A 27,770-nucleotide genomic window follows, 5' to 3' on the forward strand; every position below is an offset into this window, starting at 1 on the left:
TCTTATGAGAGGTGACAGTAAACACAGAGACCTTCTGCTCATTAACATGCAGAAAATAAGAGACTGAGTAGTGATTGTACCTCAATGGGATATACATATCACACCTCTCTCACCAAGCAAGGCTCAGGGAACTTCTCTGGGAGCGCCTGAGGTGGTTGATGAGCTCAAGGAAACAATGCTTCTGAGCACAGTAGGGCAGCTGCCCATGAACTCGCAGGGACTGTGACAGCATGGGGAGACTTATACAAGCTCAAGCTAGACAGCATCCTAGCATGGAAGTGGTACAAATTTCTATCTCTAGTTGGTGAGCTATTGAAATTCGGTAGCTGATAAGAGAGAGTGAACCGTGTTTCTTTAATGATGTGATTCCTAGGAGGTTGGCCACCTTTCAGGATGGGCCTCACTTCCAAGAGTAGTTGGGCAACACAAACTGTTCTCAGTCGAGGGGAAGAAAGAAAATTCAAAGCTGGGTACGCTGAAGAGGTGAGGGTAGAGAGGGAGGGATGTGAGAAGTGGGGAATGACCATGGCCAAAATACCTTGCTTAGAATTCTCAAAAATGTAATAAAATATTAATTAAAAAAGGACAAAACCTTATGTTTTGAAATAAAAGTATTGATGTTAGAAAATACTTCTTTAAATCGGTCAGAAAATAACTGGCAGTACATGAGGGCTGTCAGCAAAGTCATTTAAAATGTAAGTAGGAGCAACTCTCCAACCCTTAGGAAGAAGGATCATTCAGAGACCAATCAGGAATCTAGCAGATCTAACCAAAGGTGAAAGAGAGAACGTGAAGGTAATCTGGAGGTGCTTAGGGAGCTCTGGTAGAGATGTGGCTGGTGGAGGCATTCAGAAGACTCCAGGAGTCAGGGAAGAAAAGAGAGAGCTGGCAAAGTATGGGAGGGAAGGAGGCATTTAGAAGAACCACCGCAGAAACTGGTGTCCGTGTCGTTCACCGCGTCAAATGCTAAGAGTGACGTGAGGCGAACAAACCTCTATGGCCATGAAGAATAATGAGGCTGGGAATCTGAATTCCGGTCTGACAAAGGGATTAGAGTCTCGTAGCATGAGAATCTGTAATCACCATGGTATCCACCCAGTAAATGGAGATACCAGGAAATAGAGAAACAAAACGAATGAGATGGGGTATCCAGAAATAAGAATATTAATATGGAGAAGGGATAATAAAATTATAATGAGTTTAACTTCAGCCTCATTATTTGTTACTAATACTTTATTACAGTTGGTTTTTAAAACACTTCCTTTGCTATCATATATGGGATACTTCCAAACAAAATATTACATATGACCTGATATTTCTCTTATGTTTTGACAGTGTGATAACTGCTTTAAGTGCACAGTCTTTACAATTAATAAAGACTGTATATTAACTATAAGGCATTCAAATCAGAACAATACCATAATAAGCCTTACTAATTATTGCTGTGGAGCATTTATGCCAAAGGAAAATGCACATCTATAGTTACCTTTACCAGCTGGTGCTGGCAGTGAAGGAGTCTACACCGTGGGCGTCTGTTTGATCTAAAACTTAAAAGGACTGGGTTTACTTAAAATTAACCACTGTTAAAATGTTGAAATACTATAGATTCAATATGATGACGTCTTGGCCCTGCTCCCAAAACAATCCCAGTTTTAAAAGATGAGTCTTTTAAACTTTTTTTTTTTGAAAATGTATCAAACAAATAAACTCCATGTAGTAAATTCCGTTCCTTGAAAAGTATTGTCGAGCCTGGAGATATGGCTCAGTGGGTGCTCGCTGCTTTGGCAGAGGATACAAGTTGATTCCCCAAATCCCGTATCAGGTACCTCACAGACACCTGTGTCCCCAGATCTAGGGCTTCTGATATCCTCTTCCGGTTTCTGCAGGCATCTCTAATATGATGAATATACTCTCACACACAGAAACACACACAAAAAAATAAACCTAAAAGAAGAAGTAACGTAGATTTCCCCACCCTGTTTAATTGTATGAGCACAGCTAACATGTTTAATTCTGCAGTGTAATTTAGCTTCTGTAGAACTTTGTTCATTAGAACACTTAGTCTTCTACCTTAGACTGTGCTTTCATATTTCTCTCATCCTTTTAAAACCAAATTTTTCTAAAAACAATTGAGGTTAGAGCAAAATTTTAATTATTTTTTGATAAATGTTTAAGGAAGTAATCCTTTTAAAAAAAAACTTCTATATTGAAGAGCCATGTTTAAAATGTCTTATCTACTGTCTGAAAGAAGTAATTAACACTTAAGTCAAGAGCCTAAATTCTTTTTAAATTTTTATTATAATGTATATTTTAGTTAGTTTTCTTTCTGTGTATCTTAGCTTGGGGAAATTTAAAAATATTTAAATAACTGTTTTAAACCTTAGAAATTTGGATAGTTTAGTTTTACTTGTGCAGTTATTTTCTTTGTCATGGTTTTGGGTGCAAAGTTAATATGCCTCTTTGCTCTGAACTCTCTCTTACATCTTGATGTGACCTACCATACATAGGGGAGTAATGATCAGGCAGCCCATGGTTCGCTTGCCTTCTCTTCTGTTGGAATTTACCACATTCTCCTAATCACAAGGAATACACAACCGTGCTTTAAGTCTAGAAATCAGCATGCTGAAGCTAATGTGCGCAAACATGGAAGCCACACCTCAAAACTAATCATAACTGGTTACTTGCAGATTTCTGTCACAACTTAAGCCGCTCATTATTCACACAGATGTAAGAGAATTGTTTCTTGAAACACTGGGAATTTTTTATGGCTGTCATTGTGAGGGGAAAACAAGCAAGCATGCAGAAACAAAACTGGAGAGCAATGCACGGTGAAGAACAAATGCACTACAGTCGTGAGCTGGTTCCTGTGTTCGCCATAGAAATAACAGACTCTACATATTACAAAAATTATTTTATTCAGCCCGCATGGCTCATTATCTATTGCAAATTTCACAAAAGCAGCTATTTTCAGCATGTGCCTCCGTCCACATGATGTACTGTGTCATATTTTCTAGTGCTCATCCTTGCTATTTCTCCATTATTTCTTTGTTTTGAGTATCTATTCTCTATTATTAAAGATGTGCCTAGAACATAGTTCCTGCATTCTCCCAATCTATATACATTTGAGACTCGGGATGAGTATAGACGTCCTTGGACCCTCTAAAATAATTAAGACTGAGAATTCATAATGTTATTTCATTTATTGGGCATACATATATGAGTAAGACCTCAATATCCGTGTTAAAACTCATTGGCTTATCCATCTCTTTACCCCTTCGTTATTCAATGAATATACTACTCAACCATGAGCCACTCACGGTTCACTTTGGCTGTCAGATTGACTCTTGTGACATTAAAGAAGTACTGTTGCAAGAACATTTGTTTTGCTTAATAATGAGCCAAGGTGTCAAGGGTACAAAGGCCAGCAGTTCAGATATACTAGACAATGATGACAATATGCTTTTGTTAAGTGAAATCATAAAAACTCAACAGAAAAGGAAAGAAAAATCAATTATAAAGATTTTGTTGACTAAAATATGTCAGATTTGCCTCAAGTGTCCTTCAAATTCAGCTTCCTTCTTTGTCTCCAATCTACGTCGGTTATGTTTTTTTGTTTTGTTCTAATGGAGAGGAACATTGTAACTTAACAGTGTCTTCATGGGCAACTTAAATAAGAACCTAACCTTCCTTGGCTTTCATACATCTGGGATTCCACCAAGGAAACTTTTCCCTTATGAGGTAGATATCTGGTGTCATTTGGATGTGGAGCTACAAGGAAAGAAACAATTAGTGCTGAGGAAGAATACCAACGACAATCCTCAAAAGGCTTGTTTTCTATTGAGTGCTCCAAATTATCAGAAACTAGGAATGAAGCTTTAATTTTAAGTTTGCCGTCCAAGAAGCTCGCTACCATTTAAGACAGCCTTTGAAGAAATGTGTTTCTTCGGGGTTGAATCCCAAAGGAAAGTTTTCCTGTTGTTGAGAAAAAATTAGGCAAAAAAGAAAAATCCACAAGTATAAGTAAAAATGAGATAAAATGTAAGTGTCTTTCTGAAAGAAGACATTGAATATGCAAGTCACATTTGCACTTTGATTTTGCCTGCACGCCAAGTGCGACGTGATGGACATTCGAAGCAGGAAAAGTTTGGTTCCAGTAGGGGGCCTCTTCACAGATGAGCACAGCTGTGCTCTGCCCTGTCCTGGACTCTGCTCCTGACAGTGCTGTTTGGACTCCTCAGACTATGACTGTCCCTACAGTTTTTAGTCCTGAGGCACAGCACCTTGGAAGTCTTGAGACTGGAATCCAGTATGCAATGGTTTGCTCTGCTGTTAAACCAGGGTGTCCCTCATACTGTCTGTCAGGAGAGCAGACAGAGCTTTCAGGACTTGAAGCCACTGTCAAGTATTTATGTACAGGGGGTTCAATAGGAAAACAGTCTTATTTGGGGGAATACTGTAAGAAGTGACCACTGTTGGACAAGATGGTCACAAGGAACTCTCCGCCTCTCAGCTTGCCTAGGAAGAGAACATGCAAGGTTTGTCACACCTGATGCACACACCTCCCAACTGGGAAAACATGTTCAGTCACATGAATGACTTAGTTTGAGGATTAGGCCTATTAAGGATTTACACTTGAAAGATCTGAAATATTAGACAATAAATTACTTGTTTCCAGTTTTATGGAATATTAGAATAGTCAACATCTACAATAAGATTGATACGTAATTCATGTTTTCATGGAGAGACATTTTCCTTTTTTCTATTTAGTGTGTATATGTGTGCACACGTGTGTGTACAGCAATGAGGAGGTAAGAACTTAATTCTCTCCTTACACAGTGTGTATTCAGAGAATTGAACTCAAGTCATGAGGTTTGATGGAAGCTCCATTTTCCTGCTGCGACATCTTTCCAGACCCTCATTTTTCCTATTGAAGAAAAAAATAAAATAAGACTCATGCAAAACTCCATAAACAATAATGGGGAATTCTCTTGAAAAATCAGATCTCCGTATTTAAGTATTGGTTTTGGTTAGAAGCCGAAGAACCATTGAGAAGAAAGGAGCAATGTGGTTCCCTAAATACGATACTCAAGAGTCCTGCTTTCCTTTGAAAGGAAATATAGGTAAAGATGCTGTCTTTTCTGGGAAAGGAGGATGAGTCATGGATGAATCAGGCTTTGCTTTCCGCTAGAAAGCAACCCCACTCTCACTGCTAGGGTGACCTCTGTGAGAAAGTGCGGACTCACATACAAGCAGCCAGGAATGGAACCAAATACATGAAAACAAAACAATGTGAAAATATCCATTTTAATTATCCATTTAAAGCTCAAATGAGCAACTAAAAGAACAGTAAATCTCAGGATATAAACATGAACTATGAATTAAAAGATTGCCTCTTTGGTTAAGGCCACTTACCATTCTTCCAAAAGACTGGAGTTCAGGTCCCAGCACCCAGTTCAGGTCACTAGCAACCATCTGCAACTCCAGTTCCAGGGTATCTGACACCCTTCTGACTATTGTAGATACCCGTGGCATACACTCACAAAGGCATGTACACATAAATAAAAATAGATTAAAAAGAGTAAACTCAGTAGGCCTCCAAAGGCATACCTACACTGGTAAGTGAAAGTCTATGAAGAAGTATGCTCATGACCGTATCTGTGGGATGGGACAGAAAGCCTCCAGAGAAGATAAATGAACAAGAGAGGACACATTTCATATAAGCCTCAATAAGACACAGTAATACTGTACTTTCAGCTTGGGGCTTTGTCCCTCTGGGCATTTTTCTCGATTGTTAAATAGAAAAGTCAGTCTTTCTTTAGTCTGAGGCATTAAATCTAGTAATAGACCTAGACTGAATATTCATCAGTTCTCGTTGATTTACCCTGCTGTTCTTTGCCAATGACTTTGTATGAAACACTCTCACATACTTATTAAAGATGAACCTAAACGTTTCACTCATTCGGTTATTTGATTATCTCATATGGGTTAAAATCTATTGTATTTATTATTTATTTATTATTAAATATATTTTCCACAAAATTTCCCTTTTGCCATCTTTTATCCCAGCAAGGCTGAAATAAGCCACCAAGATGAAGTAATAGTATATGGTGGAGTTGCCGTATCAGTAGGCTGATGTAGTTGCATAAGGGCTGACACATCGTCTTTGTTTACCTTGCAGCTCCTGCTATTCTCCGTCATAACCAAAAGTAGGGTCGGTCTATTGATTTCCTCAATGCCTGTTCAGATTCAGGTTTCTGTATCCAGTTTCAGATTTTCTCAAGAGGACAGCTGGCCTTCCATTACAATGGCAATGACACAAACAAAGCAGACGAAACTTGGGAGTCCAGTCCTCTCTGTTCTCTTACTCGCATTAATTTTTCATTGGTTTTCTTGTAAGACTGAATATCCTGTAAATGTCTACTTGAATTTGATGTTTGACTTGTCATAAAGAAACTGTTGGTCAATGACGTAACAATGTTCCAGCCGATAGATCTCTATCAGTTTGCATACTAATGTAAAAGAAGATCCCACTCTTCCAATCTCGTTTTCTTAGTGGTTTCCATTGTGAAATAGGACATTAAACAGTTCTATTTAAAACATTAATTTTTAATAGAAGATAATGCTGAATAAGATGTGGTTTAGATATAAGCAATTAGAATGAAATGAATTTAAAAAGAGGTCAGATGTTCTTAACTTAAAAGTATTCTCTAATTTTCTAAATGTGATTTAAAAATATACTGAAATCATATGGTTCTGGTCTAAGCACAGATTAATGGTAATAGGGGAAAAATTAGGTAGATATTTGTTAGAAAATTTTATAAAGGTTACCAGAAGTCAAAGTACTTTAATCATTAAGTTAATGAACCATAGCTTCATAATATTATTAATAGTTATTAATTTTAGACCATTTCTGAAACTTAATTCAGAATCACCCTGTGGTAAGTTCTATATATGATCATGTGTACATGTTCATTCTAAGGAATAAAAGCTTATGGCAATATATGTAATGGAATGTTCTAAGATCCTGAGGGTTGGCAATATTCTGATTTATGATAAGCACTCAGCAGTAGTGCTTGATTTAAGATGTCTCACATTTACAAGATAACCCAAATATGTAGTGGACTGCTTATTTTCCCCCTACAAGTACATATATAATAAAACTATATCCCCATACTCAAGAGAATTATTTTTTAAAAAAAGTTACTTAAACTGTGTAATGATCAAGTTGCTGAGAGAAGCCAGCATCTAAGGTAGGATGGAATAAGAAGGTCATGAAATCATTAACAACAGCAATAATGTGTTTCATTGGTTAATACAGTTCAAGTGCTGAACTCTGTACCCTAGATACTTTGCACCATTATTCAGTCTTCCTGTGAAGCAAAATCGTTATCATCGTCACTGTTGGTCCCGTTCTAAAATGAGGAATCTGAGGGTCAGCTTGGGTTATGTAGCTGGCAGTGGTGCCGTTAGTTCCTTGCTTAGGTCTGTTGAATATTTAACTTTTGTTTCCTTATAGCTAAGTAAACTACTTGGAATGGGGAAAAATTAAGGGGATTTTTGGGAGTCAGAAAAACACCGGGTAGAAGGAAGGAGAAGGGAATTCTCTGTGATTTGATGATGACTGAAAAAAGCATGAAAAAGGATACAGGTAAATGCTGTGCTAGAGAGAGAGAGAAGTCTGCTTGGGAAAATGTAGCCAAGATTATGTAACTATAGGGTGGAGCTGTGTGGCCTCCCTTTGCTGGTGATTATTCTAGTCTTGTTAGAACGCCATGCACTGCCTTAGCTTTGTCTGCCAAAGTTTAGTGAAAGAATCCACAGTCTAGCTGGGGTGACCGAGTTTTTAAAAAGTAACAATGAGGTGCTAGAATTGCACTATCATTTTAAATAACCAGAAATGAATGCCTGATCCTAACAGAAGCAGTGCCAATGGAGAGGAAGGTGCACAGGGTGTGGCAAAGACATCAGCCAACACAACAGGGCTGTGACAGAACAGGTGGACACAGTAATAGGGACACCACGGCATCTGGCTTGCAGTGCAGGGGTGTTTCAGCAGAGAAGAGGTTGTACTTGGTTCCCTAATCACTGTGGAAGCTTCAGAGGGAAGTCAGATTTATCTATTCTGTTAGACATTGAAGGATGAGTGAAAAAAGAGGTAAAGATATGGTCTTAAATCTAATACATACATACATACACATATCTATATCATATTAGAATTTGAAATTTCTCTGAAAGAATAAGTATAAAATTGTAAGTATGTGCTTTGATTGTAAATGTATTTTTTCAGGGCAGTATTTGAAATAAAATATAGCTGTATCTAAACTTGAAAAGTATGTGCGAGAAGAAGCAGGTTAAATAAATGTTTTATCTTCTATGCCTCATCTTAAAGTCTCAAAGGCTGTGTAGGTTTCATTTATATCTTTGGCAATAAAATGCTGATTTCTTTTAAAATAAGACAGCCTATGATCATCCAATTCAGACCTCTTAACACAGATTTAGCAGAGCAGAGTTTGGCTAATTCACTTTAGTTTCTTACACATGGTATTCCAACTTTTAAGTGTGGTTCTTTGTCTGTTATCTATTCTGTTAGCAAGGGTGCTTCAGGCGCGGCGAATTTAAAACTGTTTACATCACGGAATCAAAACTCACCTTGTTTCATTGTTTCATTGACATGCAAGGTGTGTGTCAGATGGCAGACATGCATGAAGATAAAGAAGAACTGGGCCTCATGGGTTACACTTTCACCTCCATGACCATACCTCACTAGGGCCGGGACTAATATCAACATTTTATAACCCCTTTTTTTTAACATTATCATAAGAAACAGGCTAGAATTATAATGGACAGAGTGGTTAGAATCCTCCTGCCTGAATTTTATTGAACATTTCAACTCATGAATTACATCTGTCAAAAGGATTTATATAGTACCTATGGTAACTAAATCCTGAAATAACCATAAAGAGACATATATAGGAGATTTATATTCTCATGGTTCTCACCTGTGCGTGTAAATTAACACCATAGCAGTGCATGCACACATGCCATTGAAGCCCAAAGGCAGCTTACCCTTCCAGATTGGGTAGATTATTATCCCTAAATGCCATTAAGGAAATGTTAATCCCAGTTCATCCAAATTTAAAAATCAAAGTTGGATTTATAAGTTTTCTCCTGTATTTATTCGGTACTCAGTCTTAATATTGGGTCATGAACATACTTTCAGAATGCAGGGATATCAAGTGTGCACGGTACGAACTGTGGTTGGCTCTTTACTATTCACAAAGTCTGAACCGTCAGGTATTCATGAAATTTGTTAAGTTGAGTGAAGGGATGGAGAGGCAGCTCAGTGGAGAACGCCTAGCAGATGATGGTTCCGTGGATACACAGTTGCTGGGCAAGCATGAGGTCTGGGATCCCGGGAGCCCATGTACAGCTGTGTACAGTCCGTGTCTGCAATTCCCGGGCACCTGTAGTAAAATGAGATGCAGAAACCAAAGAATCCCTGGAAACTCTCAGGCCACCCGGCCTGGCATATGCAGTGCTAAATATCAAGATAGCCTGCCTCAAATAAGACAGAAGAGGAGGGCAGTCCCCAGGTTGTTTTCTCGCCTTCCCAGGCCCACATGGCATGTTCACAGTGCTCATAATCCTGCAAAGGTACACATATGTGAACCTGCACACCATACACCTCAAACAACATGCGAGATGAGGACAACCCCTAGGTTCTTTTCTAACCTTCCCAGGCACACATGCATGCTCATAAATGCTCATAGTGCTGTAACAGTGCATATACGTGAACGTGCACACCATACATACAAAGAAGCTGAGAAGAATGACCTTAACTTTCTTGAAAGTTTTCCTGTATGCTATACATACAGTAAATCAATTCTGTTTTTTTTTTTAGGAATAAATTCAAATAGGTCAAGAAATTACAGAAGGGTGTCCTTTCTTACAGATGCAAAATGAAAGTCTGTATAAATTTGACTGTGAAAACTTGCTTTTCAAATTCTTTGCTCAGGTGGTGAGGAGAAAAAACCAAAACTCAAAAGGAATAATGTGAGACCAGGAATTGGTAATAAGGATGCCACCAGAGAGCTGGGAACTGTGCATCAGCTCAGGGTGGCCCCCAGAGAAATCTAAGAGGAAAGGTGTACAGAGAGCCAGAGCAACACTGTGCAGAGAAGGCTTACGAGCAGCAAACTCAGCGGTGAGAAGATATATCATGAAAGTATACTATCCACACCCTGTCACTGGTTGGATTTGGAAGTGTCAGTTTCTGCCTCAGCTTTGATGTCAGAATTCATCAGTGTGCTTTGACAAATGTCATTCAGTAATTCATACTGTGTCTCTTTTCAGAGTAATTAGGTAAAAAACAATGAAATCCTTTAGTTTGAGCCCAAAGTCAGTGTTTCCAATGTAAAATTCTTTTATAAAATGTGTATGTGTGTATGTTCATATGTGTGTGTTTGTTCTTGTCTGTGTATGTTAATGTGTGTATGTCCATAGGAGTACGTGTGTGTTCATATGTGTACATGTTCTTATGTGTGTGTTCATGTGTGTGTATGTTTGTGTTTTCATGTGTGTATATGTTCTTGTGTCTGTATATGTTCATGTGTGTGATTGCAAGTAGATGTTACTACTGCTTTTTACCTTGTTTGAGATAGGTTCTCTTTATTGTTCACTGCCTCCGGATGTACTGCCTCAACCACTAAGTAAGGTTATAAAGAAGTTAGTTAATAGTTAATAATTGCAAAAATTAGAAATAGCACAAATGAGCAAAACCCGACAAAAGCATGATAGAAGTATGAACTTCATCTGTTGGAATAACTAGACAAAGAAAAAAAAAGCAAGTACTTTAATATTTCGTTAAATTTCTATTTCTGTCATAATCAGTTCCCCCAAAGTAGTATTTTAAATAAAAGCTATGTTTAAATAATATAACAAATTTTTATATTATGAATTGTATTACAGGTCTATAGGCCAGAGCCACAGTATGAGCATCACTACTGACTTCCTGTTAATTCGATTGATGGCAGAACTCATTCTATTTACTGCATATATAAAAGGACCCAAGTCTTTTTTTCTAAGAGCAGCTCTCACTGTGAAGGCATCAAGTATTCTACCTTGTAGGCTCATCTACATCTCCAGTCTTTGAGAAGATGGATTGGATTCTTTATATAGCTTCCCTCTCTTGCCTTTTCATTCCATGTAGAGTGTTTCTGCTGAATATGAAATGTTCAAACAGTCTGTGTGTGTCTCTCATATTCCATGTCACAAAGATTCTTCTCATTCAGTGATAAGTGGTTGCCACAGACATTGCCAAGATTGATGGTCCTCTGCTGTTCCATTGCTGCTGAGATTGCTGGAGGAATTTGGGGAATGGGAGTTATTCAAAGGAGAATGCCTTGAATACTGTTCAAGGAAATGTGGACATTGGAGATTATCTGATTAGCAGATATCTAGAGTCCAAGAAAAGTGAATTAGGATTAAGACAATAGAAATTACATCTACACTTGTGAATATTTCACTGACGGAGACCAACTACAAAGAACTGACAGTAGCTAGAGGAGCAAGGGAGAGCCCTGCCAGGGAAATCCCGTTAGACTAATGAGAGATAGCAAAGGAAGCAGAAATGACATCTGGGATGTATGGGAATCTACTGTCTAGCTAGAGAATTGCGTCTCTCTGGAAATAGATCCTACATCATGCTACTGACTTCCATCTTTTAGTTGATGTTACTCTGAAGGCCTCATAATTTCCTTTTATGCTTTAGTAAAATTGACCATGTCTAATAGCTAATAGGTGTGATCATGGACAAACCTAGGACATAAGGAACTAACCATTATTGACTACATATTCATCATCAGTTCATTTTGATACTCATTATAAATCAGGTACCAATGGGACATGTGACTGTGTATAAAATCTATCCCTCTATCGAGTTTACATTTATATTGCTCATGGATTAGAAGTATAACAGAGTAATATTTCCTATGTATCAAACAAGTGTACGTTTGCTTGTTACTTTTAAAGTTTAATATCTTTGTAACTTTCAGTTTATATGACTTTCAGCAATTTCACAGGTTTTCCTAAATAATTTATTCAGAACTTGGAAACTATTATTAATCGGAGTATTTCTTTACTATCAGATAGTACTCACTTCTCCTCTTAGCACTTGGGGGAATGCTGTGATAGTGTTACAGCTGTCCTCTATCCTCCAAAGTCATTGGGGACCATTCATTCCATTATATTATTGCATTTCTATTGCAAACTGAAGTAGTTTGGATGTTTAATAACCTGAATACCTCTTCAACTAGAATAAATTATAGAATGGATATTAAAAGCCATTATTTTGCTTTACTAAGTCTGGCTAATGGAGTAAATCTCATGACTTTTCATTCATTTCATCAAAACAAAAATTGCTTATTAAATAAAAGGAAATCTGAGCATGCCCAAGTGATTCAGTGCTTAAGATTCCCTGAGGTATAAACCAAAGGACTGAGCCTTTCATAAACAAACACAAGATTTGTTTTCTCAGAAAGCTGCACTATTATGCTCCTGTGCAGCTTTTTTTTAATGAATAGTAGATTATTGAGCTTTTCCAAGATGTACAGATTTATCTGGAAAACATACTAAGGTCTTTATTTATTTATTTGTTAAAAATTTCCACCTCCCCACCTCCCTTTTCCCTCCCCCTCCCCTCACCCTCTCCCTCTCCAGTCCTAAGAGCAGTTAGGGTTCCCTGCCCTGTGAGAAGTCCAAGGTCCTCCCCACTCCATCCAGATCCAGGAAGGTGAGCATCCAAACAAACCAGGCTCCTACAAAGCCAGTCCATACAGTGAAATCAAAACCCAATGCCATTGTCCTTGGCTTCTCAGTCAGTCCTCATTGACAGCCACTTTCAGAGAGTCCAGTTTGATTACATGCTCCATTACTCTCAGTCCAGCTCGCCTTGGTGAGCTCCCATTAGATCAGTCCCAAAGTCTCAGTGTTATGACATTTTTGATGCAGAGGATTGAAAATGAGTGTGAAACAGAATTGGTTTGAACATGGATTTTATAGATTACTAGCCAGGGCCTTCTTACACCTGGTGTTTCACTAGACTAAAGTTCTTCTTTGGTGTCAGGCATGCTGGTATGTGCCTTGTTTTAGTACTGGAGCAGCAGATGCAGTTGGATCTGTGTGCCTTGGTCTATATCATAAGTTCCAGGCCAGCCAGTGATATATGTGGAGACCAAGTCTACAAAGGAAATTATTTGGCTATCAGGAAGTCCAGTGATTCCTTAAGGTCCTCTCAGCAGATCTACTCCCATTCTCAAGTTCCTACAGGGTTACCCCAGCTATTGCAATCTGTTTGTACTCTAATAGCCAACCAGTGATGAAGTCACAGGATCCCAGTTTTCAGCAACTACAAACAAGCTACTATAGCAATGTTAGTTTCCTAGCACATGCCAACTGGTGATTTCCCATTACTCCATGGGTGAAATGGCTGAGTATCATCCTTGTATACATTTGAGCCTCATGATCCCATGTGCCATTTAGGATCTGAGACAGCCATTGTGCTTATAATGTCCATTGTGGTGCTCCCAAGATGGAGAAACTCCCCTTCTTCAGAACATCTATAATGCCTCTGAACATGAGTCAATGGGAAGTTCTGTTTTCCCTCATGGCTTCTACTATCTTTTCCCACTAGAAGCCTCAATCAGGAGCTGAAGTTCAGTCAGAAAGATCCTTCTCAAAGAATAAATATCACACTGGAAAATCTGTTATCATCTCTATGACCCACTCCACTGGAGGCTTGCTAATCCATAATTTAGCAGGTTATAAATGTTTCTGTTATTATCTTCCTAATAAGTGACAAAAAACAAATGTCTCTGCCAAAACTGAGGTCTTTTCTAGGTATTGTCAGAGTTGGGATGAAATTCTTGGCTCCAAGAAGTCTGGGCAGCAAGGTTCAGTCAAAGTCCTAGAAAGGTTGTTCAAGAGACCAGCAATGGAGAGGCAAGGGAGGGAAGGTGCTTCATTCTCTGGGAGATCTTATCGTGCAGAATAAGAAAGAATGATAAAACATCTATTTGCAGCATACTTGTATTATAGCATCTTCATTTCTTATGAGAAACAGAAGAAAGGGTTGGGGCTTTCCAAATCAATCTGATCTGGCTGTGGTCTGTCTATCCCAGGCAGGCATCTCATGGTCTCCATATAGACTTCTGTTGGCATCAAGGTCTCTGCCCTTCAGATAATGGTTTCAACAATTTGTCATAAGACTTCATCTTCTGATCTATTCTTAAAAATCAAAATCCGCAGGGGAGAAAGAAACAGAAATAATGAAGAGAAAAGAGGGAGTAAGAAACAAAATGGAGTTAGCTAAATCAGAGATGGGACATCCTTCGAGGTGATCTTTTAGAGTCCTTAAAATACCTCTTATTCTCCTTCCATCTTTCTACTCTGAAGATACTAGAATTATCTTCATAAGCATTTGTAAACTTCCTATCACTGTATACTGTATAGCACAGTCTTCCTATATATTACTGGATCCCCTAAACTTGTCTTCCATATTTAGTGTCTAGTTAGAACCATATTGTTACTTTTCCATCTTGTATCCATATATAATGAGTTATAAAATGTATATCGGGAGAGGGCTAGGTCTTCCACATCTTTGGATTCTTGTCAGACTGTTTAGCATAAGATCCTGGCATGAATATTAATCGCTACATGATGATTGCCTCTGTGATGACTTTAGACTTGATTTTTTCCAGATGGAGATAATCTGTGTTTTAAGCATGACGCTCTGCTACTGCACTAATGCTATTCTGAGCTGCAACTTGGTATAAGATACAGATGAGACTCTAATCTACCTATTTGCATTTTGATTACTGAATCACCTATCAGTGAAGAGCACTTGGATTACTGAGAAATTTTCCTGAACTGACAGAATAATTGCTCTCCTCTTTCTCAAAATGGAGGGATAAAGATATATTTGTATGCGACGTCGGATCATAGTGAAAAGACTTAATTTTTGGAATTCTAAACCTCTACTAATAACTGTGATGGTTTAAGTGAGAATTGTCCCTCGCAGGCTTATGTGTTTGGGGGAGGTTTAGGAGGTGCGGCCTTTGGAGGAAATACGATGCTGGGGGCGAGTTTTGAGAGCTTCTGGACGCATCCCACTTTCAGGTCATTCTCTCTGCTTGGTGGTTGGGACTGGAGATGTGCCCTTTCAGCTTCCTGCTCTGCTGCTGTGCCTCCTGATTCCTGCCATGCCTCCCTGCCATGATGGACTATGAAAGTAACTGAAAGTCCACACAGATGCTTCTGGAACTGAAAGTCCACATAGATGCTTCTGTAAGTCATTTTTGGTCATGGTGTGTTCTCATAGCAACAGGAAAGTAACCATTATAGTAGTTTATCTTACATACAAGCCTCAGCTAGTGTTTTGAATATTCTGAGACAGTTCATACATAAAATTCAGTCTTCTTTTGTCTTCATTTTGTATTGAAGTTGATTATTTTCATGTCAAATTTTTTCAAACATATTACTTTTAATCAATTTGGACACTTTCATGGTTATGGTATAGATTGCTTTCCTGCTGCTTAATGTAAAACCCATTTTATTACCATTGATGCAAAGTTCCCCCTAAATGATATGCTGTAAAGATGTGGAGAATTCTTACATTTTGGGTTGAAATATGATTATTTAATAATTCCTATTGCATCAAATCTGGAGATACTTTTGTAGATTTATGGGTTATGTAGATCAGCAGTGATCCCTGAGCTCTGTCCAGCGTGGTGTTGCTGGTCCTATGGGCCCAGTGCACAGTCTTGTACATGGCAAGGCTGACAGGCAGTGCCCTCTGCACTCAGCCGCTGCTCCTGGTTTAACTCTTCTCTATTCTCATGAGAGAGATGGGAATACTATTGGACTATATTGCTATAACAATTAATAGATTTTTAGTAACCAACTGCCCCTTGATTCAGAACATATTATCTTGATTCATTTTAAGACTTACTTTCTGTGTTCTTTTCATATTATGTCAGCAGTGATCCCATCTCTATATTTTTTATGTTTGGTGTCAGAGCTGTATATAAAACTCTGTATATACGACAATGTGACCTAAAGCACATTCTAGAATGACAAAGAGATTTGAGGTTAAATAATGATGGCTTACCTTATAAAATCCAGCAGCTAAGACTTGAGATTACAGATCATGTGTCCAATTTATTATGCAAGTATAGCACTGAGTTCAGACAAACAGGATAAAATACAAACTTTATATTTTACCATATAAAATAAAAGTTCTACAAATAATTCATTATAAAAATGGGGTAGAGACCTAAACTGAGAACTCTCAACAAAGGACTCTAAAATGGCTGAAAGACACTTAAGGAAATGCTCAACATCATTAGCCATCAGAGAAGTGCAAATCAAAACAACTCTGAGATCAAAAACACTGAAGATAACTTATTTTGGAGAGGATGTGGGGTAAAGGGAACACTCCTTCATTGCTGATGGGAGTGTAAGCTGGTACAGCCCATTTGGATATCAGTATGGAGATTTCTCAGAAAAATTAAGAAACAACCTTCCTCAAGACCCAGTAATACCACTTTTGGGTATATATTCTAAGAATGCTCAATCTTGCCACAAGGACATGTTCATAGCAGCATTATTTGTCATAGCCAGGAGCTGGAAACAACCTAAGTGCCCCCCTATCGAAGAATGGATAAAGAAAATGTGGTACATTTACACAATGGAGTACTACAGAGCAGAAAAAAATAACAACATCTTGAGATTTGCAGGCAAATGGATGGATCTAGAAAACATCATATTGGGTGAGGTAACCCAGACTCAAAAACAAATATCATATTACTCACTCATATGTGATTTTAAACATAAAGCAAAGAAAACCAGGCTACAATTCACAATCCCAGAGAACCTAGACAACAAAGAGAACCCTATGAGAGACATACATGGATTTAATGTACATGAGAAGTAGAAAAAGACAAGATCTCCTGAGTAAATTGGGAGCATGGGGGCCATGGGAGATGGTGGAAGGGGAGGGAAGAGGAAAGAAGTGGAAAGAAGAAAGCTATATAGCTCAATAAAAACAATTTTAAAAATAGTTCTAAAGATGGAATAGAAAGGATGGCCTTGACATCAATTCCTGGGAATCTATACTAGAAACTTGAAGAAGACCAGGCACAGCAACGGAACAGAAAGTGAGTGGCTGCTGATACTGCTACCCCAGCAGTACCAACCTGCAGAATAAAGAAAGGGCTTTCCTGTTCTCAGCATTCCTTCTTTGAGAACTGGGTAAATCTCCCTACCATGACACTCCCTCTCTGGGGCTATCTCAGCTACAGGAGACCACAATTCCATTAAACTAAATGAGAATTACCACTTCTAGAATACTGACATTTCACTGTACCAGGAAAGCTCCTAGAAGGCCTGACCTCCGGGTACCAGCTGCCAACATGCCTGGCTACCTACAGGGACAGGAACTAGTGCCCCCTCCCTGAGCATAAAAACCAACTCCATAAGAAAGAAGCTGGGTCTTCATTCACTGTTTCTCTTCACCACCTCACTGCTGCCCATCATCAGGGCCTGGCAGCCCTCTGGATATCCAGGATTCTGTTACTTGGTTATCTGTAGACAAGAAGGGAGTGCCAGGGCAATCTAAACCCCAGGGGAAGCCTTTCTCTCTATCCCTTTTGTACAAGCACTTGACAAAGCAAATGGAGGTCTGTAGCTTTCTCATATGTCTGTAATTGCTCTCCAGCTCAGAAGCTGCCTCTAAAATCCCCACAGTGAGGATTCCAGAAGACAAGTTCTGTCTGTGTCCTAGCAGTGGCTCTAACTCACATTTCAGGGCTAACACTGAACAGCAACATTGTTACTCCTAGTCATGGACGTCCCCATGACTCCTGATTTAGTCTAACACGAAAAAAAAAGTGAGACTTTCCCACACCCAGAGCTATAGTAGCAAAGAGCCCTTTTCCTCCATTTATTTATTTTCTATTGTTAAAACAGTTTTGTTTATCAGAGTTAAAGGTAGTAATTTCATACCCAGTGAAGAACTTTGAGACAAATTTGTACATATCGACATGGAAAATATGCATTTAGTTTAGCAATTAATTAATAACATTTAACAACAACAAAGTTTGCTTTTAAGATGGCCACACTGATCTTAGATTTTGCCTTGCCTAAGTTTTTGTTTATTTTCAGACATTGCTACTTATCTTGATCCCTTCCTATGCATAAGTGATTACTCATCTCCATTCAGTTTCTAAGTAGCATTTCTGCTCCCATTTATCTTTGAGATAGAAAAATTTATGGATATGTAACAGTAGGAAATTGAAGAATTAAAGAAGACAGCAAAAGAAAAATGTTTCAACACAATGTACCAAAATAAGTGGTCCAGACAGGTCAGAGGATAGGTTTATCTGCTGGAGACAGGAAACAGGAGGATTTGTTTAATTTCCAAACTCCTTACTTCTGTATGACTTTTTATTCTGATTTAAATCATTTATCTTATGGTTTGTCTTGACTTACAATTGTTTATTTTGTTATGGACATAGATATATATTTAGCTACAGTATATTTTTAGCCTGCTATAACACTAGACAAAGTGGTACAAGTATTTAGAAAATGTTATCATCTGTGTATTTAGAAATAAGTATTTGTTTAGCGCCTATGATGTGGAGACAATCAGACTGTGTCCGTAGCCACTGTGGAACCAAGAGATGTGGCACATTATAACTTCAAGTATTAAACTTTGGAATTCATAAGGCAGACAATCTGTCAGTAAGTGGTGTCACTTATTTTATCATTTCCGTGGATTGGAGATCCAAGGGTGCCAACCCCTTCTGCTTCTCACATGTGCCTTCCTCTTCCTGAAATTCTTCCTGAAAGAATTTCTCTTTCTCGCACTAGGAATCACTCAAAAGGATGAAATTGTTCCTCACCTTCTTACTCAGCCGTTCAGGGAGATGACTCTTATGACTCTTATTCCTGCTTCCTCTAAAGCTGATGCTTATTTTTATCATGACACCCAGAGAGTGCAGTCACTGCCGACATTTGTTTCCAGCCACCACCACCACCCCACCACCACCCCACTCCCCCACCACCATCCCCACCCCCGTTAGGTCAGAAATGGAAATACTCAGTGGGTTGACGAGAAGTCAGGTGAGGAACTTTAGATCATTTCTCTTGCATCTATTTGATAAACACTTCAGAGTTTAGGGTTTTACACAGATATGTGAAAGACAAAACAAAACAAAACTTCAGGACCTTGGCAAGATAAGAAGCGTGGTTTAAGACCCCAGCGATAGCTCAAAGAGACATCCAGCGCAGGTGACCACGCTCTCCCCGGCAGCACTTAGAGTGAATAGCTTTAGTTATGTTGTGAGAGACAGGAACATTATTTCTGAGTTTCTGAAGTGTGTTGAGAGCGATGGTTCAGTTATAGCCTAAACAAAGCACAAAGGGCAGTTTGTGTCTGTGTCTAAATGGGGGATTGTTGGGGAAGAGCTGTGCCAGCCAGTGCGGAGTGGAGAGGATTCTGTTCCTTTCAAGATCCATTGCTTGCTGACTTGCCTGGGTTCCTGCTGTTTTATAGCCTGTCCCTTGAATCAGAAAATGAATAACTTTCTTTCTTTCTTTCCCCTTGAATTGCTGGTGAGAAAAATCTATAATTTACATGAAACTGAACTACAACTATTGTCATTAAAATTACAGTCCCCTGGATTTTTTACCCAAATGATATATTGCCAAAATATCAAGTGTCTTATTTCTTAAATAGTATGGATATTTATGTAGATGATGTCATGTAATGGAGAAGTTATTAATAAGTTAAATCTTTTAAATAATATCATTCAAATAGACAGGATTGAAATTGTACTATTAGGTAAAGCTCTTATTTGAGACCCTTTGCTCAGAGGTAGTCTAACAAAATTAACATGTTTCTGGTTTTAATTTTTATTTTTTTTGTTTTGTTTAATAAGCATTTCTTGAGTGCTTAAACATTCTTTGAAGACAGAAGTATCAATCAAACAAAATACCCACAATCAAAGCTCACAGATAAACTTTTGAGATGTACCCAGAGTCGCAGTAAGAGCCAGGGTGGTATAATCCTCTAATGCTAGCACTAGGTAAGCACAGTGGATCTCTGTGAGTTCAAGGCCAGCCTGGTCTCTGCTGAGAGTCCCAAGAAAGCCAGTACTACATAGATGACACTTTCTCAAAGTGGGGGAAAAAGAGTCACAGGAAGACACAGGATGGGTAAATGACCTAAGTACAAAGAATACAGAGATGTTTCAAACACTTTGTCCTGCATGTGGGTGACTGGAGGAGGCCCCAAACTCTGAGGGAAGGAGGGGAAGACTGGGGATTGTGACTGAGTCACGGAAGCCCTTTGAACATCTCAGTCAGCTTACTTTAAGTAAAGCACATCTTCAAAATGTCTTCACAGCCACACCCACATTAATGTTTGTTGAAATAACTGGCTACTTGAGAACAGCCAGGTCCACATACAAAGTTAGTTACCCCACTCAGGAACAAAATCAATTCAAAGGGCTTTCATGACTCTAGTGAAAAACAATGGCCCTCAGCAAAATCGCATTGTGTTTTAAAATGTCATAATGGAAAATGCAAGCAGCCGCATTTCCTGCCAGGAAGGTTTATATGCAGAGAGAGATTGTGTAATGTAATAGGAATATGGAGACTTAAACAAGAACAGAGACATCACTTGGACCGTTTTTATCAGCTAAAGCAACCCTGATATTTATAAAATCACAGCTTTTGACCAGATTTTAACAAACTTGTCTCAAGCTCTGAAAGGAAAATCTTCAAGGCCTCATCAGTGATCACAATTCTTCTGGAGCTTGTTAGAAAAGTAAATCTGAGGACTATACCCCAGACTTTCAAATAACATCCCAGGAGGGTTGCCCAGGGATCTGTGCTCCAGGTGGTCTTTGCTCGGGAGTTTAAAAATCTTGCACTAGAACAATAAAACCTAGCCAAGGAGAAGTAAGCATCCCCAGAGTTAACAGAATCCATGAGAGAATGAACTAGAATCAATAATGTCTGATGAATATTCTGTCTTAGGCTGACACTCTTGGTGGGAATATGACAAACAGTCAAGAGGTACAGAATTAAGTTGGATCCTGGAGAAAATAGGCGTCTCTCACTTAGGTGAGGCTGAAGTGGCATGGAGTTTCAGTACAGGTTACATAGTGCAAGCCAAAGAGTTCAAAGTACTGCATACGTAGGATCAAAGCAGGATTCAAGATGGAGCAGGAGTGGTGAGTTGAGGAGACAAAATTGGGGGGGGGGTGGAGGAGTGGGGAAATGATTCTGAACAGAAAGTATCATGCAAGAATCCAGAGCCAGAGTCTGAAGTTGAAAATGAACATAAATGATTTATTTGGAAAGTGCCCTACCCTACCTATTACGGTTGCCAATTTCCAACCTTAAGGAATCTGATTCTATTAATGATTGGAAGGACTGTACCCTGTCCCATATGAAATCAGAAAAATGTTTGGTATGTTTTCTTCACCAAATATAAGGATAAGTGGTAGAGCTGCTTGGATAAGCAAGATCCTGGCATCGGACAAAGGCATTAAATAAGCCCTCATACAATGGTGGCACACGCCTTTAATCCCAGCACTCAGGAGGTAGAGGTAGGCAGATCTCTGTGAGTTCAAGGCCAGCCTGGTCTACAAGAGCTAGTTTCAGGACAGAGTCCAAAGCTGCCAGTCTTGAAAAACAACAACAACGAAACAAAAACAAAAACAAAAACAAAGCAAGTAAGCCCTCATGAAAATTTGTGTTTAGTGAAAATGATCTTAATTCCCAGTAGAAAAGAAGAAGTATTAAAGATTGAGTAGAAAAGAGCTCTAAGGAGTAAAGACAGGAGTTTACAGAGGAAACTGCAAGGAAACTGCAACCCTTAGCAACCTCAGTGATGACATAAAGTTAGCTAAGAAAAGAGGCTGGGGACGGGTGATGTTCCACAGAGCAGCAAATGCCAATAGAGGCTGTGTTAGGGTGAACACGAGGTATCTAGGGTGACTGGAAGGATTATATAGCACATAATGATGATACAAGACATACTGCAGTCTGTCGACATATAATAGTGACAGCATTGCATTAAAAATAATTAAAATTTAAGCCAATAAATAATGGCATGGTTACTCTAACGGTGCTCCTCTTGTGGGAGGTGGGAAGGAAGTGCTCAGGAACTCATTCTAATAGTGCAAAGGGAGATGGTAACTTGGATAAGATTAACAACAGCAGCAAAACAATACAAAACATATTATTTGCCAAATCTACAGACTATTCTAGTGGCCATAGAGTAAGGAAGATTGATAGAAGGTCTCATTCTGGAGCAAAAGCAAATTCATGTGTGTGCTGTCTGTGTTCCAGACATTGTTGGGGACCAGTCCAGACATAAACCATTGTAATAATATTGTTGGATTCTTTATCTCAACTTTTTTTTTTTTATGTCTCAGCATCTACAGTCCTGTGCTTGGAAAACCAAGGGCATAGCTGCTCTATAAGTTTAAAAAATTTTGTATGTGATGTTGCTGTACTCTTGCTCCCCTATCCTTTATTATATCTCCAATCAACTGTATAGCCGTATAGCCATTTCATTACCTTTTTTGTCCCATAGCTCTATTTATTATTTACAAATTTTTTGCTCCCAATTTTATTTCCTCCCCCCTCTCTCTCTTCTACTCCTTATTTCTGAGTGCTCATTACTCTTCAATCCACCTGTGGTGCAATTTTCTCACAGGTTTCTCACATTCACCTCCATACTTCTGGTTACTTCTTTTGTGTTTTTGGAGGTTCACCAGGCATATTGGATGCCAATATGTTGGGGACCAGTCTGGACATAAACCATTTCTCGTACCAGAGTGGAGGTGTGGGAATAAATGAGGTACAGGTCACATGACAATATCCGGAGGGAGTCTCAGAGTTCATTCAAATCCTGAAGATCACCCGCATTTATTTTCCAAACAGCTTTTATATCGAGACAAAATGAAAGGGGGGGAAGGTAACTCAAGCTTCCTTAACATTGTTTCCTAGGTAGCAGGAGAATGACTTAGGTCAGTCTATAACTATGCCTGTTTTGTCACATCTAGGCAGATGCCTATTTTGTCACTTAGACTGAAAAACACCACTTCCCCAGGCAACCTCCTAAATTACAATAGAAGGAGCAGAAATACATTAGCATACTCTGACCACTTGTTTAGGATGGCCTCAGGTTGTTTTGACTATCAAAAGACTAGGTGACCACCTTCGGTGTGGCAGGTACAAATTGTACCTTGTTGTCCCTCAGAATTCTCTACCACCAGACAATGAAAAAATATGGGCCTGTATAATTTGACCTCTACAAGGCATCATTACTACTTCAAATCCAAACGGAAAACTTGTAAGTGGTTTGATGAGCCGGATATTTGGATTCCTTTTACATGAAAATCAAACTATTCAACTGACTAAAAGTTATCCAAACAAAAAAATAAGGAAAGATTTCTTTGCCTTCAATGCTTATGTGTTTCAGTAGAAAAGGTAGAGAGAAATGGCTGAGAAGCAAGAAGTGGAGGAGGAGGCTTTGTCTCTCAGAAGTCAGGTGAGCAGAGTCCCAGGAATGTCTTGGTAATGGTGTGACAACTATCAACAGGCTAGGCAGAATGAGGGATCAAGCTAGATCCTCCACTGTCCTTTATTATGTAGCATAAATAATTTGTACCACACCCACCTAACATTTCCCCACACTAGAAAACTTCATTTTTATTATTTGTTTGTTTATTTTGAGACAGGATCTCTCTGCATAGCTTCAGCTGGCCTGGAACTAACTATGTAGACCAGGCTGGCATCAAACTCACAGAGATATACTTGACTTGGCCTTCTTAGTGTTGGCATTAAAGGTGTATGCCTCCGTGCCTGGCCTCAGTGCATTCTTAACATACCTTGTTCTCCACAGAAAACCTTCTTCAAAGAATTCCTTTCTTCTTTAAAAAGAAGAAAAACTGTATGCAATTCCATATCTAGCAAAGGTTTCTCAGAAAGGCAGCCTCACTGAAGACATTTGTCAGGCAAACAAACGTTCTATGCACAGTCACACTCTGGGTGCAGGTGACATCAGCCGTTGTGGAGTCCTCCTTCCAGACACATTCCTTTTCCTTTCTACTCAGAACAGTGTGAGCATTAATACAGGACCCTTTTTGATTTATTTTATAGTTGCATAATTTTATAAGTGGCTATCAATCAATTAAATGCATGTGTCGAGGTATTGCTGTAGGTAAACAAGACATTGGAAACTGTTATGAACATTAAGTTTAAATAAATCATTTAAAGAGTCTTGAAAAATGCCTGCCACAAATGAACTCTAATATCTATAGCCTATTGGTACTTGATAATCCAGGTAATGAAATCATTTCCCTACAGTCAAGTTTAGAGTTTGATATTTGTGTACATACTTGATATATACACACATAAAATCTACCATTGGGTATGTGTGCTTAATAGCACATATAATAATGTATACTTATAGAAACTATGATTCCTTAGAATTTGCATTGACTCCCTGTGTCACCAGGTCTGAGGGTTTTATGAATTCACTACTTTATTAGATGCTTTCTTTATTGTTGTATCCCTGCAAGAGCACTGTAAGGGGAAAGGGTTTATTGAACTTACAGTTTGGGGGAGATACAGCACCCATCGTGGCGTGGATGGCATGGTGTCAGGTGACTGCATGTTGGCAGGAGTGTGCAGCTGGGCTAATCACCTTTTCACATCCTGAAAGAACAGTAAGCAGAGAGCGAGAGAGGACAGGAAGTGGAGCTGGGATAAAATACCTCAATGGTTGCCCACAGTGACCTACTTTCTCCAGTAAGGCTCTGCTCCAAGAGCTTCCACAACATTCCCAATCATCCTTGCTAGCCAAGGAACAGGTGCTCAAACACACAAGCTATTAAAATACAATCTGAGCCAAAATTAAATTTTGTTAAATTTCAATGAGGAGGATACTTGGTTGGATGGTTGGTTGGTTTGGGATATGTATATATATGTTCATTTTCAGTGTTAAAGAGGTAATGAAACTTAGATTTAAAACATCAGGCACTTCTTATTGCGGTGTGTTAGTTTTTCTTTTACCTTGTTTTATTTTATTATATCCCTAAGAAGCCTGTTTGTTTTCTTTTTACTTTTTTATGATTTATTTAAATTTACTTTCTGTGCAATGGTGTGAAGGTGTCAGATCACCCAGGAACTGGATTTACAGACACTTGTGAGCTGCCATGTGGGTGCTGGGAATTGAACCCATGTCCTCTGGAAGAGCAGTCAGTGCTCATAACTGGTGAGCCATCTCTCCATCCTGCCTGTTTGTTTTCTAATGAGAGACAGAAGGGGTGGATCCAGATGGGAGGGTAAGGGGGAGGAACTGGGAGGAGTAGAGAGAGGGGATGCATAATCAGAATATACTATGTAAGAATAAAAAAAAAAAACTATTTTCAATAAAAGAAAAAATAAAGCTACTAAATAAAAGCAACAAGCACTTTAATATGTTTGCTCCTTTTGGGGATCAAAAAGTAATCTTGTATTTCTGTGTATGGCCCTGATAATGGAAAATGTATTTTTCTGGGTCATTAAAACCTGGAAAACAAGAAGACTCAAGAAATCTGTGAGTTCACCAACCACTGGACTAATAACCACTGTAAAAATGCCTCCCAAGTAAGCACTGGCTTTGGAAGTCCTTGCTGGGACTTTATATAGCTGCAGTGGGTAGCAAGTTAGGGTGCTGATATAGAATAATCCTATATTCTGTGGAAATATGTTGCTCTCACTGTTAATAAAAAGCTCATCAGCTGGTAACTAGGCAGGAAGTGTAGGTGGGAAGGACTAGGAAGAAGGACGATGGACTCAGAGGAGATTCCAGCAGACATAGAGGAAGTAGGACTTATAGAAATGAGGTAACAAGCCATGAGCTATGTGACAGAGGATAGATAAAAAGTATGGGTTAATTTAAATGTAAGAGTTAGCTAGTAACAAACCTGAGCTATCGGTTCACCATTTACAATTAATATTAAATCTCTGAATGGTTATTTGGGAGCCCTACTGGGACAGGAAAACTCTGTCTATGCAGTGCTCTCTATCTAGTATTTTACCATTTAATCAGTCATCTTATATTCCGCTGATGTTGACATTACTATTATTTATCATTTGGTAGGCACTTTTGTAGCTTGAATTTGAACAGCCTATAAGTATGTAATGTGGCCTTAAGGCTCAGTGTGTAAGAAACAGAAACTATTCCTTCCACCGTTGCACAATTGCTCTTCGTCTTTATAACCCAACTGGGAAGAAAAGAAGATGCATTTAAAAACAAGGATAAAAATTTCCCCTCAGTTTCCACCTAAAAATATCTTTTCTTTTAAAGTATACATGTGAAATTGCAAACGTGTTAAAAACATTTAACAGGTTTCCTAAACAAGGAGGCTTCCCCAAGGTGTTTGGAAGCAAATGACATCTCCCTTACCAAGAGTTCGGAAGTAGACCAGTCCTGTGAACTACAGCCAGGGAAGGGAAGCCACAGCAACGGTTCCCTCGAGCTGGCTGTCATCTCCACACCAGACTCCATACTCCAACATTCACAACCAGTGGAGCAGGAGCCAGCTCATCAAATTCCCGGAGCTGTGCTAGAGAAAAGGTGGAGGTAACAGCTAGAATAATTCCTATTAGCAGCAGTACCTAGGTAGGTACTGTGGTAGGATGACCCTTGGTGGGAATCCAGAAGAATGTTCAAGGAAGCCAAGCATAGATAAGGATCGTTGACACAGACAAAAGCAAAATGAAACAAATGTGGTCTTTGTTATGCCCATAGTCCGGATCACCAAAATATCACCACGAGACCATCTAGGAAGCAAAACCAGTCTTCATTGCGAGTCAACTCAGGTTCCTTTGTCTGTCCGGACAAAGTGGCAGCAGTGATGATGGCAGTGATAGGAATAGCACAGGAAAGACCCCAAGAGGGGTTTATATGAGGTTTTATGACCTGCTTGGGGAATTTCAAGCCTCTGGGCTTGTGATTGGCTGCCCTTCCCCAGTGGGGTGGGGGAATTTCAGACTTCTAGGCTTGGGATTGGCTACTCCATATGATGTAAGTAGATTTCCTGAGGGGAATTCCTGCCAGTACCTGCTTGAGGCAAAGTCCAAGTCTCTAAGGGCTCAGTGATTGGTCCTTTATTCCTGATCAAGGATTGGCTGATTTGTGTCAGGGCAGATAGCTCTGATTCTAGAGTCAAACTGTGTTTTTTTTTCTTTGGTTCTTTTTACCTTTTTGACTCTAACTTTTGGACCAGGGCAAATATCTTTGGTGTGTTCTGAATCTAGGGCTTGAGTGAGTTCTTTTGGTCCTACTTTCAGGGTCCCGAGACTTTTCTCTGGCTCTAGGTTTGGGGACAAACTGTCTCTTCCCTTGGTTCTGGTCCCATTTTTAGGGTTTTTTTTCCTCTGGCTCTGATCCCAGAGCCTGGCTGCTAGGGGGTTGTGCAAGGGCTTTGGGCCTGGGCCTCTCAGTCTTCCCTGTAGTAGGAATTGAATTTTAGTGGAACAGCTAGTAAGTACTGCAAAATTGCACAAGTGTGTCATTAGCTACAATTTTAACAGAGCAGTAAGGTAAAACTGATCTGGAGTGACCAGTAGGAGGTGGTGCTCTTATTTCCAGGGTGAAGACACAGTCTAAAAAACAAAGCTGCCTGCCAAGGAGATATTTGATG

General features: G+C 39.1%; 1 protein-coding gene across 2 annotated transcripts in view; it reads left to right on the forward strand.

The window, feature by feature from the left end:
• The window catches only part of Cntn1 (contactin 1), a 304,667-nt gene that overhangs the window by 70,875 nt on the left and 206,022 nt on the right, over nt 1-27,770 (forward strand). The window contains exon 2 of one of the 2 annotated variants that reach the window (XM_085678791.2): nt 15,175-15,342. The exons of the other annotated variant lie outside the window; for it this stretch is intronic. The gene's annotated coding sequence lies outside the window, so the exon portion shown is untranslated. The remainder of the gene's footprint in view (nt 1-15,174; nt 15,343-27,770) is intronic. 2 annotated transcript variants of the gene reach the window in all.

Source organism: Myodes glareolus, chromosome 19 (genome assembly GCF_982192425.1).
Source record: "Myodes glareolus chromosome 19, mMyoGla1.1, whole genome shotgun sequence".
Lineage (NCBI taxonomy): Eukaryota > Metazoa > Chordata > Mammalia > Rodentia > Cricetidae > Myodes > Myodes glareolus.